This window comes from Phyllobates terribilis, unplaced genomic scaffold, assembly GCF_046119375.1.
Source record: "Phyllobates terribilis strain yellow unplaced genomic scaffold, ASM4611937v1 Scaffold_1__5_contigs__length_1240528914, whole genome shotgun sequence".
Lineage (NCBI taxonomy): Eukaryota > Metazoa > Chordata > Amphibia > Anura > Dendrobatidae > Phyllobates > Phyllobates terribilis.
In genome coordinates, this window is record NW_027362761.1 from 1064907479 (window position 1) to 1064922956 (window position 15478).

The window sequence follows — 15478 nt, forward strand, 5'->3', positions numbered from 1 at the left end:
TATTCCACTCCGACCTCCACGTCTCTTCAAAGGGGCAATAAAACTATCTTGCTAAGCTACTGCGACCACCAACACTTTTCCAAGGGGCATTAAAACTGTCTTGTTAAGCTACTGCGACCTCCACGTCTCTTCCAAGGGGCATTAAAACCATCTTGCTAAGCTACTGCGACCTCCACCACTTTTCCAAGGGCATTGATAATGTCTTTTTATTCCACTGCGACCTCCACGTCTCTTCCAAGGGGCATTAAAACTGTCTTGTTAAGCTTCTGCGACCTCCACGTCTTTTCCAAGGTGCATTAAATCCGTCTTGCTAAGCTACTGCGACCTCCACGTCTCTTCCAAGGGGCATTAAAACCGTCTTGTTAAGCTACTGCGACCTCCACCACTTTTCCAAGGGGCATTGATATTGTCTTTTTATTCCACTGCGACCTCCACCATTCGTTCCAAGGGGCATTAAAACGGTCTTGTTAAGCTACTGCGACCTCCACCACTTTTCCAAGGGGCATTAAAACCATCTTGTTAAGCTACTGCGTCCTCCACGTCTCTTCCAATAGGCATTAAAACCGTCTTGTTAAGCTACTGCGACCTCCACGTCTCCTCCAAGGGGCATTAAAACCGTCTTGTTAAGCTAGTGCAACCTCCACCAATTTTCCAAGGGGCATTAAAACTGTGTTGTTAAGCTACTACGACCTCCACCACTTTTCCAAGGGGCATTAAAACCGTCTTGTTAAGCTAGTGCGACCTCCACCACTTTTCCAAGTAGAATTGATATTCTCTTTTTATTCCACTGCGACCTCCACGTCTCTTCAAAGGGGCAATAAAACTGTCTTGCTAAGCTACTGCGACCACCAACACTTTTCCAAGGGGCATTAAAACTGTCTTGTTAAGCTACTGCGACCTCCACGTCTCTTCCAAGGGGCATTAAAACCATCTTGTTGAGCTACTGCGACCTCCACCACTTCTCCAAGGGCATTGATAATGTCTTTTTATTCCACTGCGACCTCCATGTCTCTTCCAAGGGGCATTAAAACTGTCTTTTTAAGCTACTGCGACCTCCACGTCTTTTCCAAGGTGCATTAAATCCATCTTGCTAAGCTACTGCGACCTCCACGTCTCATCCAAGGGGCATTAAAACCATCTTGTTAAGCTACTGCGACCTCCACCACTTTTCCAAGGGGCATTGATATTGTCTTTTTATTCCACTGCGACCTCCACCATTCGTTCCAAGGGGCATTAAAACCGTCTTGTTAAGCTACTGCGACCTCCACCACTTTTCCAAGGGGCATTAAAACCATCTTGTTAAGCTACTGCGTCCTCCACGTCTCTTCCAAGAGGCATTAAAACTGTCTTGTTAAGCTACTGCGACCTCCACGTTTCCTCCAAGGGGCATTAAAACCGTCTTGTTAAGCTAGTGCAACCTCCACCAATTTTCCAAGGGGCATTAAAACTGTGTTGTTAAGCTACTACGACCTCCACCACTTTTCCAAGGGGCATTAAAACCGTCTTGTTAAGCTTCTGCGACCTCCACCACTTTTCCAAGTAGCATTGATATTCTCTTTTTATTCCACTGCGACCTCCACGTCTCTTCAAAGGGGCAATAAAACTGTCTTGCTAAGCTACTGCGACCACCAACACTTTTCCAAGGGGCATTAAAACTGTCTTGCTAAGCTACTGCGACCTCCACGTCTCTTCCAAGGGGCATTAAAACCATCTTGTTAAGCTACTGCGACCTCCACCACTTTTCCAAGGGCATTGATAATGTCTTTTTATTTCACTGCGACCTCCACGTCTCTTCCAAGGGGCATTAAAACTGTCTTGTTAAGCTACTGCGACCTCCACCACTTTTCCAAGGTGCATTAAATCCATCTTGCTAAGCTACTGCGAAGTCCATGTCTCTTCCAATGGGCATTAAAACCGTCTTGTTAAGCTACTGCGACCTCCCCCACTTTTCCAAGGGGCATTGATATTGTCTTTTTATTCCACTGCGTCCTCCACCATTCGTTCCAAGGGGCATTAAAACCGTCTTGTTAAGCTACTGAGACCTCCACCACTTTTCCAAGGGGCATTAAAACCATCTTGTTAAGCTACTGCGACCTCCACGTCTCTTCCAAGAGGCATTAAAACCATCTTGTTAAGCTACTGCGACCTCCACGTCTCCTCCAAGGGGCAATAAAACCGTCTTGTTAAGCTACTGCGACCTCCACCAATTTTCCAGGGGGCATTAAAACTGTGTTGTTAAGCTACTACGAACTCCACCACTTTTCCAAGGGGCATTAAAACCCTCTTGTTAAGCATCTGCGACCTCCACGTCTCTTCCAAGGGGTCATTGATATTGTCTTTTTATTCCACTGCGACCTCCACATCTCTTCCAAGGGGCATCAAAACCTTCTTGTTAAGCTACTGCGACCTCCACGTCTCTTCCAAGGGGCATTAAAACCATCTTGTTAAGCTATTGCGACCTCCACGTCTCCTCCAAGGGGCATTAAAACCGTCTTGTTAAGCTAGTGCAACCTCCACCAATTTTCCAAGGGGCATTAAAACTGTGTTGTTAAGTTACTACGACCTCCACCACTTTTCCAAGGGGCATTAAAACCGCCTTGATAAGCTACTGCGACCTCCACCACTTTTCCAAGTAGCATTGATATTCTCTTTTTATTCCACTGCAACCTCCACGTCTCTTCAAAGGGGCAATAAAACTGTCTTGCTAAGCTACTGCGACCACCAACACTTTTCCAAGGGGCATTAAAACTGTCTTGTTAAGCTACTACGACCTCCACGTCTCTTCCAAGGGGCATTAAAACCATCTTGTTAAGCTACTGCGACCTCCACCACTTTTCCAAGGGCATTGATAATGTCTTTTTATTCCACTGCGACCTCCATGTCTCTTCCAAGGGGCATTAAAACTGTCTTTTTAAGCTACTGCGACCTCCACGTCTTTTCCAAGGTGCATTAAATCCATCTTGCTAAGCTACTGCGACCTCCACGTCTCTTCCAAGGGGCATTAAAACCGTCTTGTTAAGCTACTGCGACCTCCACCACTTTTCCAAGGGGCATTGATATTGCTTTTTATTCCACTGCGACCTCCACCATTCGTTCCAAGGGGCATTAAACCGTCTTGTTAAGCTACTGCGACCTCCACCACTTTTCCAAGGGGCATTAAAACCATCTTGTTAAGCTACTGCGACCTCCACGTCTCTTCCAAGAGGCATTAAAACCGTCTTGTTAAGCTACTGCGACCTCCACGTTTCCTCCAAGGGGCATTAAAACCGTCTTGTTAAGCTAGTGCGACCTCCACCAATTTTCCAAGGGGCGTTAAAACTGTGTTGTTAAGCTACTACGACCTCCACCACTTTTCCAAGGGGCATTAAAACCGTCTTGTTAAGCTTCTGCGACCTCCACCACTTTTCCAAGTAGCATTGATATTCTCTTTTTATTCCACTGCGACCTCCACGTCTCTTCAAAGGGGCAATAAAACTGTCTTGCTAAGCTACTGCGACCGCCAACACTTTTCCAAGGGGCATTAAAACTGTCTTGCTAAGCTACTGCGACCTCCACGTCTCTTCCAAGGGGCATTAAAACCATCTTGTTAAGCTACTGCGACCTCCACCACTTTTCCAAGGGCATTGATAATGTCTTTTTATTCCACTGCGACCTCCACGTCTCTTCCAAGGGGCATTAAAACTGTCTTGTTAAGCTACTGCGACCTCCACCACTTTTCCAAGGTGCATTAAATCCATCTTGCTAAGCTACTGCGACCTCCACGTCTCTTCCAATGGGCATTAAAACCGTCTTGTTAAGCTACTGCGACCTCCCCCACTTTTCCAAGGGGCATTGATATTGTCTTTTTATTCCACTGCGACCTCCACCATTCGTTCCAAGGGGCATTAAAACCGTCTTGTTAAGCTACTGAGACCTCCACCACTTTTCCAAGGGGCATTAAAACCATCTTGTTAAGCTACTGCGACCTCCATGTCTCTTCCAAGAGGCATTAAAACCATCTTGTTAAGCTACTGCGACCTCCACGTCTCCTCCAAGGGGCATTAAAACCGTCTTGTTAAGCTACTGCGACCTCCACCAATTTTCCAAGGGGCATTAAAACTGTGTTGTTAAGCTACTACGACCTCCACCACTTTTCCAAGGGGCATTAAAACCCTCTTGTTAAGCATCTGCGACCTCCACGTCTCTTCCAAGGGGTCATTGATATTGTCTTTTTATTCCACTGCGACCTCCACATCTCTTCCAAGGGGCATCAAAACCTTCTTGTTAAGCTACTGCGACCTCCACGTCTCTTCCAAGGGGCATTAAAACCATCTTGTTAAGCTATTGCGACCTACACGTCTCTTCCAAGGGGCATTAAAACCGTCTTGTTAAGCTACTTCGAACTCCACCACTTTTCCAAGGGGCATTGATATTGTCTTTTCATTCCACTGCGACCTCCACCATTCTTCCAAGGGGCATTAAACCATCTTGTTAAGCTACTGTGACCTCCACCACTTTTCCAAGGGGCATTAAAACCATCTTGTTAAGCTACTGCGACCTCCACCACTTTTCCAAGGGGCATTGATATTGTATTTTTATTCCACTGTGACCTTCACGTCTCCTCCATGGGGCATTAAAACCGTCTTGTTAAGCTACTGCGACCTCCACCACTTTTCCAGGGGGCATTAAAACAATCTTTTATGCTGCTGCGAACTCCACATCTCTTCCAAGGGGCATTAAAACCATCTTGTTAAGCTACTGCGACCTCCACCACTTTTCCAAGGGGCATTGATATTGTCTTTTTATTCCACTGCGACCTCCACGTCTTTTCCAAGGGGCATTAAAACCGTCTTGTTAAGCTACTGTGACCTCCACCACTTTTCAAGGATCATTAAAACTGTCTTGTTAAGCTACTGCGACCTCTATGTCTCTTCCAAGGGGTGTTGATATTGTCTTTTTATTCCACTGCGACCTCCACGTCTTTTCCAAGGGGCACTAAAACCATCTTGTTAAGCTACTGTGACCTCCACCACTTTTCCAAGGGGCATTGAAATTGTCTTTTTTTTCCACTGCGACCTCCACGTCTCTTCCAAGGGGCATTAAAACTGTCTTGTTAAGCTACTGCGACCTTCATCACTTTTCCAAAGGGCATTGATATTGTCTTTTTATTCCACTGCGTCCTCCACCATTCTTCCAAGGGGCATTAAAACCGTCTTGTTAAGCTACTGCGACCTCCACCACTTTTCCAAGGGGCATTAAAACCGTCTTATTAGGCTACTGCGATCTCCACCACTTTTCCAAGTTGCATTGATATTGTCTTTTTATTCCACTGCGACCTCCACGTCTCTTCAAAGGGGCATTAACACAGTCTTGCTATGCTACTGCGACCTCCACCACTTTTCCAAGGGCATTGATAATGTCTTTTTATTCCACTGCGTCCTCCGCGTCTCTTCCAAGGGACATTAAAACCATTTTGTTAAGCTACTGCAACCTCCACCACTTTTCCAAGGGGCATTAAAACCGAAATGTTAAGCTACTGCGACCTCCACGTCTCTTCCAAGGGGCATTGATATTGTCTTTTTATTCCACTGTGACCTCCACCATTCTTCCAAGGGGCATTAAAACCGTCTTGTAAAGCTACTGTGACCTCCACCACTTTTCCAAGAGGCATTAAAATCATCTTGTTAAGCTACTGCGACCTCCACGTCTCTTCCAAGGGGCATTAAAACCGTCTTGTTAAGCTACTGCGACCACCACCACTTTTCCAAGGGGCATTGATATTGTGTTTTTATTCCACTGCGACCTCCACGTCTCTTCCAAGGGGCATTAATACCGTCTTGTTAAGCTACTGCGATCTCCACCACTTTTCCAAGGGGCATTAAAACCGTCTTGTTAAGCTACTGCGACCTCCACGTCTCTTCCAAGGTGCATTAAAACCATCTTGTTAAGCTACTGCGACCTCCACGTCTCTTCCAAGGGGCATTAAAACCGTCTTGTTAAGCTACTGCGACCTCCACCACTTTTTTAAGGGGCATTGATATTGTCTTTTTATTCCACTGCGACCTCCACCAGTCTTCCAACGGGCATTGCATTTCCTCCTAATTTTAGTCAGCTTTTGCTTTTCAATGCATAAGCCAACACTAAGGGAGATCCACTCCCCAATAATGGGTAGAAGGTTTTTAGTATGCTGTAATCCACGTCTGTTTCAATTGGCATTGCAGTTCCTCATAATTTTTTAAAAGCCTTCCATTCACTGCTTAGGCCAACAGTGCACAGGAGATCCAGTTGCTATAAATGGAAAAAACGGTTTAGTTAAGGCCCTTTGACCTCCATGTCACTTCCAAGGGGCATTGCAGTAACTCGAAATTTTTGGTAGGCATTGCACTCACTGCATGCCCTATAACTGTGTAGCCGAACCGCTCCTTTTGGTACAGAAACATATCCTACAAGACATGTGTGGTTGACTGGCCTGATATTGTTGTGAATGGTTCCTGTTCCTCCTTCTCTTTCTCCTTTGCCACCACCTCATCCATAATTCATCACCTGAAGCTTTGCTTTAACGGGAGTCATAGAACTGGGATAGTGTCAGGAAAACATCCAGCAATCCTCGGAGGAGGCATATCCTAGCGTCAAAATGCTGACCACCTCAGTCCTAGCCGCTGCTACATACATGCACTTGCATTCCAAGAAAACAAAGCAGATGCTAACTTCTATCATCATCATCATGTTCCTCACCTTGGCACTCTCAACTCCCCTGATGGAGAAGCCAGGGCCCACCGGAGGAGTCTGGTTCTCTGGTGGGCTCGTCCAATGCTGCCCTAAAGCAGGCTGGGCTAAGAAAAGTGTGGGGGAACTTCCAAGGAGAAATAGGGGTGACTGGGGACTGTTTATGGACACCTGGCCATCCCCAGGCGGCTGGGGACGGTGTGTGGACACCCGGCCGTGGGGCGGCTGGGGACCGAGTATGGACACCCGGCCGCCCCCTGGCGGCTGGGGACCGAGTGTGGACACCCGGCCGCCGGGCGGCTGGGGACTGAATATGGATACCTCGCTGCCAAAGCAGCCATGAGGTAGTGGCCAGCTTCGGCCTCCTCCAAACTAAAAGGCCCCATTTCAAATGCAAGCTAGCAGTATGATATTGTAGCCTGGGGGTGGATGGGTGGCAGGTTGCACACTTACGCTTGCATTCCAAGAACACAAAGCAGATGCTAACTTCTATCATCATCATCATGCTCCTCACCTTGGCACTCTCAACTCCCCTGATGGAGAAGCCAGGGCCCACCAGAGGAGTCTGGTTCTCTGGTGGGCTCATCCAATGCTGCCCTAAAGCAGGCTGGGCTAAGAAAAGTGTGGAGGGAACTTCCAAGGAGAAATAGGGGCGGCTGGGGACCGTTTATGGACACCTGGCCGCCCCTGGCGGCTGGGGACCGAGCGTGGACACTCAGCCGCCGGGCGGCTGGGGACTGAGTATCGATACCTCGCTGCCAAAGCAGCCATGAGGTAGTGGCCAGCTTCGGCCTCCCCCAAACTAAAAGGCCCAATTTCAAGTGCAAGCTAGCAGTATTGTATTGCAGCCTGGGGGTGGGTGGGTGGCAGGCTGCATACTTGCGCTTGCATTGCAAGGAATGGGGGAGGTTCAATTGAACACTGCCCTGGGACAAGGACTTGCACGGGGATAGTTGCAATTCTGCATCTTCTGATGCGGCAAGGATCACTTCTGATGGGCACACTTTTAGGCAGTGACCTGGGTGTCAGAGATGCTTCCAGGGGTCTTCTCCATGCTGTTCCCATGTCTTTTCAGCACTGTATGCATGTGTCACACAGCACATGGCCAGATAAGATTGTAAAATGTTAAAATGACATTTCCCGGTGAATGCATTTGTCACGGTTGAAAGCAATACAAAAGTGCAAAAACGCATAAAAAATGTTACTTGTGAACATAGCCCAAGGTGTGGAGGAGTATTTTTGTTTTTGATTATTTATTTTACCTTATACACAAGTCTTTACCCTGTAAAGGAAGTTCCTTAACATATTTCACAGGAAAACCGTTTCAGTTTAGTTTTTGAACGTTTTATTGTGAGCCCGTATAAGTGGCTTAATACCTTTGACCATGCTGTTGACAGCAGTGACCTGGGGGTCAGAAATGCTTCCTGGGGCGATGCCCATGGTGTCCCCATATCTTTTGAGCACTGTCACCATCATTTTGGGCACTTTTTAGGCTTTCTACAGACTGCTGGGGGTACCGCCGCAAAAATGCTCGGGTTTCCCATAGACTAACATTGGGCTCGTTGCTCGGGTCGAGCACCCGAGTATCACGGTGAGCTCAGCCTGAGCTTCGAGCACCCGAGTATTTTAGTGCTCGCTCAACACTAATCTACAGGTGTAGTGTCGATTTTGACACCATGAATGTTTTCTAGAAACAAGCAGCAGCGGGTGTTGCTGAGTGAAAATTGAAAACTGCCATTGAAGTGACCAGTACGTTGTAGTGACCAGCATGTTGTAGTGACCAGTATACTCTGCCCAGCTCTTGCTTCTGGAGACACGCACTCGTAAATTAGGCAGGTGCCTGTGGTTTAGGCACATTGTGGGGCTCACAATGGGGGGCACATTTGGTTTTGGAGTGCAGAATTTGATGAATTTCTTTTGGAGGGCTTTTCTGGAGCCTTTATACTATCAGTAACGTGGAAACCCCCTATATTTCCATTGACAGACGACGGACCTGAGTGGGGACTTTTTGTGGACTGAGTTTAAACTTTTATTGAGCACTTATATCGGGGTTTCCCTCTAAATCTCCGAGTGACGTGACAGATGGAACCCCAGAGGGATCCATTCACTATAATGAGGCAGCAGAGTTCCTCTGGACTCCATCTGACCTCTGTTCAGCGGTGTCCTTCTTTTCAGAGGTTTTTCTGCACACCTAAAAAGACAGACATCGCCGGATCATAGGCCAGACAACGTCTACAGTGACTTCATCTGCCTCAATACAGGGAATCTTCCTCTAGGGGCTTCCGTTTGAATGACATATTCCAGACATTTACACGGAAACCCCTGCGTAGAGTGCAGGATAAATGTGAGCCGAGCCATACTTTCATCTTTGGGAGGCACAGTGAGCAAATCAACTGCACATAAAGAATTGTTTTTATTTATTCATTACACCGTTCCTCATGCGGTATAAGTGATTAGACAACTTTATTCTTCGGGTCGGTGCAATTACAGTGATACCAGATTTATATCAGGTTTTTATGTTTGGCTGCTGTCACACACTAAAAGGCGCTTTTTATTGTAAAAACAAGTTTTTGCATGGCCATGTTTTGCTAGTTATAATTTTTCCATGTTTCGGCCGATATGTGAGGGCTTGTTTTTTGCGGAACGAGTTGACGTTTTTATAGATACCATTTTTCAAGCAAATTACTATTTTTGATCGCTTTCTATTCTGATTTTTGGGAGGCAGAATGAACAAAAAATAGCAATTCAGGAATTTTTTTTTTTTTCGACTTTTACCACAAGCCGTTCCGCTTGTAGCAAAATTGATAAGAAAGCTTTATTCTTCGGGTCAGTATGATTACAGCGGTACCACATTTCTTTTTTTTTATGTTTTGTCGCTTTTACACAATAAAAAATACTTTATAGAAAAAATAATTATTTTTGCATCGATTTATTCTGCGAGCTGTAACTTTTTTATTTTTCAGCTGATGAATCTGTATGGCAGCTTATTTTTTGCAGGACAAGATAACATTTTCAGTGATACCATTTTTATTTACATTTGTCTTTTTGATCATGTTTTATTCCACTTTTAGTTTCGCGTTATGATGATAAAGCATAGTTTTTTTGCCTTGTTTTTCATTTATTTTTTTACGGTGTTCACTGAAGAGGTTAACTAGTCAGACAGTTTTATAGGTCTGGTCATTCTAGACACAGTGATACCAAATATGTCTACTTTTATTGTTTATTTTTTTTCTTCTGCACTGCAGGACTTTAGATCGGCATCTAAGAAGCAGGGAGGAGGAGTGTCAGCTCCTGCTCTGAGCAGGAGCTCACAGGCCACCTTCCCTGAAGGACTCTGAAGGACCCTATGGCCATCTTGGTCCCGGGGTCACCATGTAAACCATCAGCACAACGCGATCTCCATTGCATTGTGCTGATGAGAGCAGAGAGGGAGCTCACTCCCTCTGTGATGCTCCTCTATGTCGGTGTCACTATTGACAGCAGCATCAGAGGGGTTAAACACCCGCAATCGGTGCTAGCATTGATCGTGGGGGTTGATGCATGGTGTAAGTTCTCAATCGCAGCGGTGCTCGGCGTGAGCCCGCGCGATCGTGAAGCAGTACTTATACGACGGTTTGCGGGAACGCAGCTCCCGCAGCGCCGTATATATAAGGTGCTTGTCGGTAAGGGGTTAAGTAAAGAATTATTCATCAGATGAGAACATCAAGATCGAAATAATTAGAATCATCAAAGTTATTTAATTAATCAGTGAATATCAGTTATATTTATTGTTAAAATATAAAGCTTTATGTGAAATGATGATTATAGAATCCTACACTACAATCCTCCGACTACTTGCCTGGCTGTTCAGGAGACCACAAGGGTTACCATTTCTGAGACTGACTCCCTTGCATCATGGCCCAAGTTAGCAACTTTGCTTGTAAGCATAGAAAATAGAATGGCCATCCTTTTGTTACATCCACTTCCACTTCTCCTTACTATATTTACCCAGCTAATTGCCTGCCACTCACGACCACTTCTCCATCCTCCATTTCTACCTCACTAATTGCTTCCACAATGAGCAGTATGCCTTTCTCAAGATTGTCAATTGCCATCAACCTTGTATTTTGCTACACTAAATATCTAATTTGTGCTTCTAGAAGGGCAACATGCTCACATCTGCTACTGTATTATCCACCTTGAAACTCCTGCACCAGTTGTGTTTACATATAGCAGACTGTATATAAAGGAATCCTCCAATCCTGCTATCCATTACCCAATCCAAAAAATATATCAAATAAAACCTAGGGGAAAATTTAATTGCGTCCAGGTCTTTAACTGCTTTCAACTCTTATTTTTTGTAACTCCTATATTGTTCACAAGCCACTCAGAGCAGGTCCCTGCAGCACATAGTCAGGATATAGAAGCAATAAACAGTGGTGATCACCATGTCCATAGTATGTAGGATCTCCATGTTTGTGCTGGACCTATCCAAAGCCCATATTGAATTGAATGTAAAGGTAAAGCAATAGAATAAAGGGAATTAGTCAAGTGGGCAAATAAGGGGAACGATGGGCCTCAAAATGAAGCACTGGATTATGAGCACTGATAAGCATGATTATGTCACTTATTGTGACACAGGATATATCAAATTATGAGTATGACATGCTATTACATTTTTTTTGCAAAATAGATAACACCTTCAAGGTGTTAAATAGATAAATGCATTTTTCTGGTCCTATGTAAAAATAGTCAATAATGCCAGTATAAACAAATGTTATACTGCATATTACCGCAGAAATATTAAAATGTTCCTTCATATATTGATCCTGATAATTCAGAGGTAGCCGTTACTTGTCTTAATTACATAGTATGGGTATTACATATGATGTCACAATGCTGTGCAGGGGAGTATGAGGACTGGCCAGCTGACTGAGACCTTTAAGGGTTAACGTTAAGGAGAGTAAAAATGTCAGGTATATTCTATAGATAATGAACTGTAGTAATTAGTAACTGGTAATATCACTGACAAAAAAAAATAGATTACATTTAAGGTTTTCTCATGATCAAATCTTACCAAAAATGCAACAAAACTGCAATATACAGCAAAAGCCTAAAAATATCAAATTTTATATCCACTACACCACACAATGATTATGCAATATATGGTTGTAAGAGAATTTTATCCAATGACAGCATTGACCTTCCATGTGTCATCACAATATGGGTATACCATGTAATACAGGTATTATACAGCGGTGATGTCACAATGCTGTGCAGGGTAGATGTAGTACATTTATCTAATGAAGGGGCCGGCACCGTCCTGTGGGGGGCTGTCTGAGTAACAAAAACAAACCGGAATATCAGAGGCTCAGGAAGACTACCTGAACGTTTTTGGGGAGAGCAGTGCAGCCACAAAGGAGGGTATTTCATCCATATTCTTCTACTCTTTGATACTGGATAATTGATGCCCCAGACAGTTCAGCAGCCTTCATATAATAAAACATCTTATAGTGTGATGTGTGAGAACATAACATGATAAGATGAGCGAACATCAGGGGGCTGTTCATGACTTCCGCTTCTCTCCCTCTCTCTTGCTCGTACCTGGGGGAGCCTCACCGTAGCGTTACATACACCTTGCAATTTCACGGATTCTCACATTTTGTCTCAATTGAACAGCGTTACCCTGCGAGAGCGACCATTCCGTCTTCTTTTTTCAGCTTGGACTCTACGTTGTACAGGGGGAAAGATGATCAGCTGACTTAACTTTTTTCAGGGTGAAGAAAAATTGATAGCGAGATGTCAGGTTTGTATTTTGGGACATATTATAGTTTTATACATTCACAATGTATAGACAATGCCCCAGAGGCAACGATTCTTTTTGGGAGGTCACTTATTTGGTTTTGCAGATTTGTATAGGGATTAAATTAGTAATAAGACTCTTTATAGTATATAATTCATTTCTATTATTTTTTTCACACAGGTAATGATAAAATAGGGATAATTCTAGTGGGCTTTTTCATATCAGTAATAGCTGCAGCTATTATTGCATGGATTTTGCGCTTTATATGGTAAGTTACTAACCCCATCTATGTATAATAGTCTTTACTATAAGGTTACAGACATGTCTGTTTATTCCATATGTGTGATCTTCAGCCTGTAGTAAATATATTGGGGGCAGAGGAACCAAGAGTCCAGGTCAAAAATAGAAAACACAAACTAAACTGCTCTCTAGATATTATACACAGACTGAAAAACTTCTAGAAATTGTAAATATTTTGTTACTTTAAAGGACACATAAAATGTTACAACCATATACACATTGCTCTCCACAAGCTTCTTTTCTCAGTAATTCTTCTATGGTGCCATGAATTAAAATCTTTCTTTATCCTTCTATTTAAAGGGAAAAAGTACAAGCACGTAGAAGAGATGATGAGCTCATGGAAGTATTATTCTCTCACTCAGGTAATGACAATAGAAATGATAGGTACAGATGGAGCCTTTCTTAATATGACAAAGCTATCAAATTGACAATGGAGAAAGATATTGTGAACAGGTTACAAGGATGAAACGCGCAGATGGTGACCAGGCGGGATTAACCAATTAAGTTATTTATTTTCCTAACATGGAAGAGAAGGTGTTAATTATGAAAACAGTCATTTATTCAGATACAGGCTAACAAGTCATACAATATTAGCAGTAATGGAGCTAACAGCAATTTAACGGTTTTAACGGCTTCAATATCCTATTCTCTATTCTATCTTACTATCTCTCAGTGTGTACGGCGCTTTAATGTCCTCCTGTTTTCAATTTCACGGGCGGCACTCACAATTGTAGGGCTGTCACTGCAACAAGTCTTTCAAGCAGTTTTTTTTTTTGCTATACTGGCGCTAACGGGTGCCACTATAGCTACTAGTCTCTAGTAGCCAGTCACTCAACACTCTACCGTATACTGCATGTGCTCCTCACATTGCCCGGCCCTGGTCCCTTCTGCTGCACCGCCCTGTTCTACACTCTGTACCATGTGACTACACTGGAAGTAACGGCCCAGTTCACATATGTCTCCTGGTCACTATGGCAGACATCCGGCCCCATACGATGATCAGAGTTCCACCATCCGTGCTTGACCTGCGTCGGTTGGGCATCGGGACTTGACCAGCGCAGTCTGGGTTTTGGGTCTTGACGGGAATAGTCTGTGCTTCGGTGCTTGACCCACAATGTCCCACTGATCTCATTCCCAAGCCCCTTCTCGGTTGCTCTGCCTCTGCGTTCCACCATTCACATATCCATACTCTCTCACTGGTTGGCACCAACTGTCTTCCTGCCTTGTCGGTCTGCCCTTTTATATTTGGTTACTGCGCCACAGCTAAGACCTGACCTGGTGCTCTCAACTTCACCCCCTCAGAAACGCTTCCTTCATTTTCTGGTTCTCACTTACTTGGCTTGCTCAGTAAATGGCGACATTTGTTCAAAAGTTCCGCAGAACTTTGATGAACCGCATTTTCAACTCCCTACCCCCTTACAATATTCCAATGCAGAACAGTTTAATTCGACAGAGAAAGAGACAGTAACAGAAAGAGAGCAAGAGAAAAAAAGAGACAGACATTAGTAGCGCAATCCAGCTGATATAAACAGTGATCATAGTAATAATTAAACTTTCTCTTGTGTGTTTTGTATTTACATACACTTTGATCTACCTGTCAAACTAAAGGGGTTGTCCACTACTCAGACTCACTATATTCCCCCTTCCAAAATAAAAACAGCCTGTACTCATCTCCAGTGCTGGCGCTACTCCACTGATATCATGCCAGGTCTCCTGGAGCTCATGTGACGTTGTTACACCACGTTATCTCTGCAGCCAATCAGTGCCCACTAGTGATTAAGGAAGCTGAAGGATGTCAATTTCATCCAAAAGAAGTGAGAATGAAGCAGCTTCCGATTGGTTGCAGAGCTCACGAGACAAAGCAATGTCACACAAGCCCTGTGTAACCCAGCTCTGGCATCCATGGAATGGCACCGGCACTGGAATTTAGTACAGGATGTTTTTACATAAGATGGGGAATATAGTAATTGAGAAGGGGTTGTCCGAGTAATGGACAATCACGTCAATCCATTACAGTCATTCACAACAATTTTTTCTTGATGTTCAGTAGAGAATCCCTTCTACTACATTGATGAGACAGAAGTCATAGATTGGGTCACATCTGTAACTGGTTAAATGAAGAAAAAAATATTTGCCAGATAAGGACATCAAGATCTAAAGAAGTAACATCAAAGTTTTTATGATAATCAGCAAACATCAGTTAAATATTAAAAAATAAAGCTATGAATGAAAAAAAAAAATCACGAGCATATTATTTTTCTTCCATATTCACATATACATCATATTTAGCAAACACAAAACAGTTAAAAGAACATATTGGATGTCAGCAGGGACAAGGAGCAGCATGGCATATGTGGCAACCTACATGGTGAGCTGCAACATGTGCTACATGTTCACAGATCGACCAGAAGCTGAAACCAACTTCACCTGCCAGAAGTGTAGACTACTGGCTCTTTTAGAAGAAAAGGTGCGGGGACTGGAAGAAAGAATTGCGACATTAAAACTCATCAAGGAAAATGAAGACTTCCTGGACAGAACAGAAGCGTCACTACTGGTCACGGAAAGTCAAGGAAGCATCAGAGAACCTCCAGAGGCAGACAAGTGGAGGCAAGTGACCAAAAGAAGCAAGAAGACCATGGAGACACCACCAACCACACAACTGAGAAACAGATTCCAAGGACTTGTGGAGGA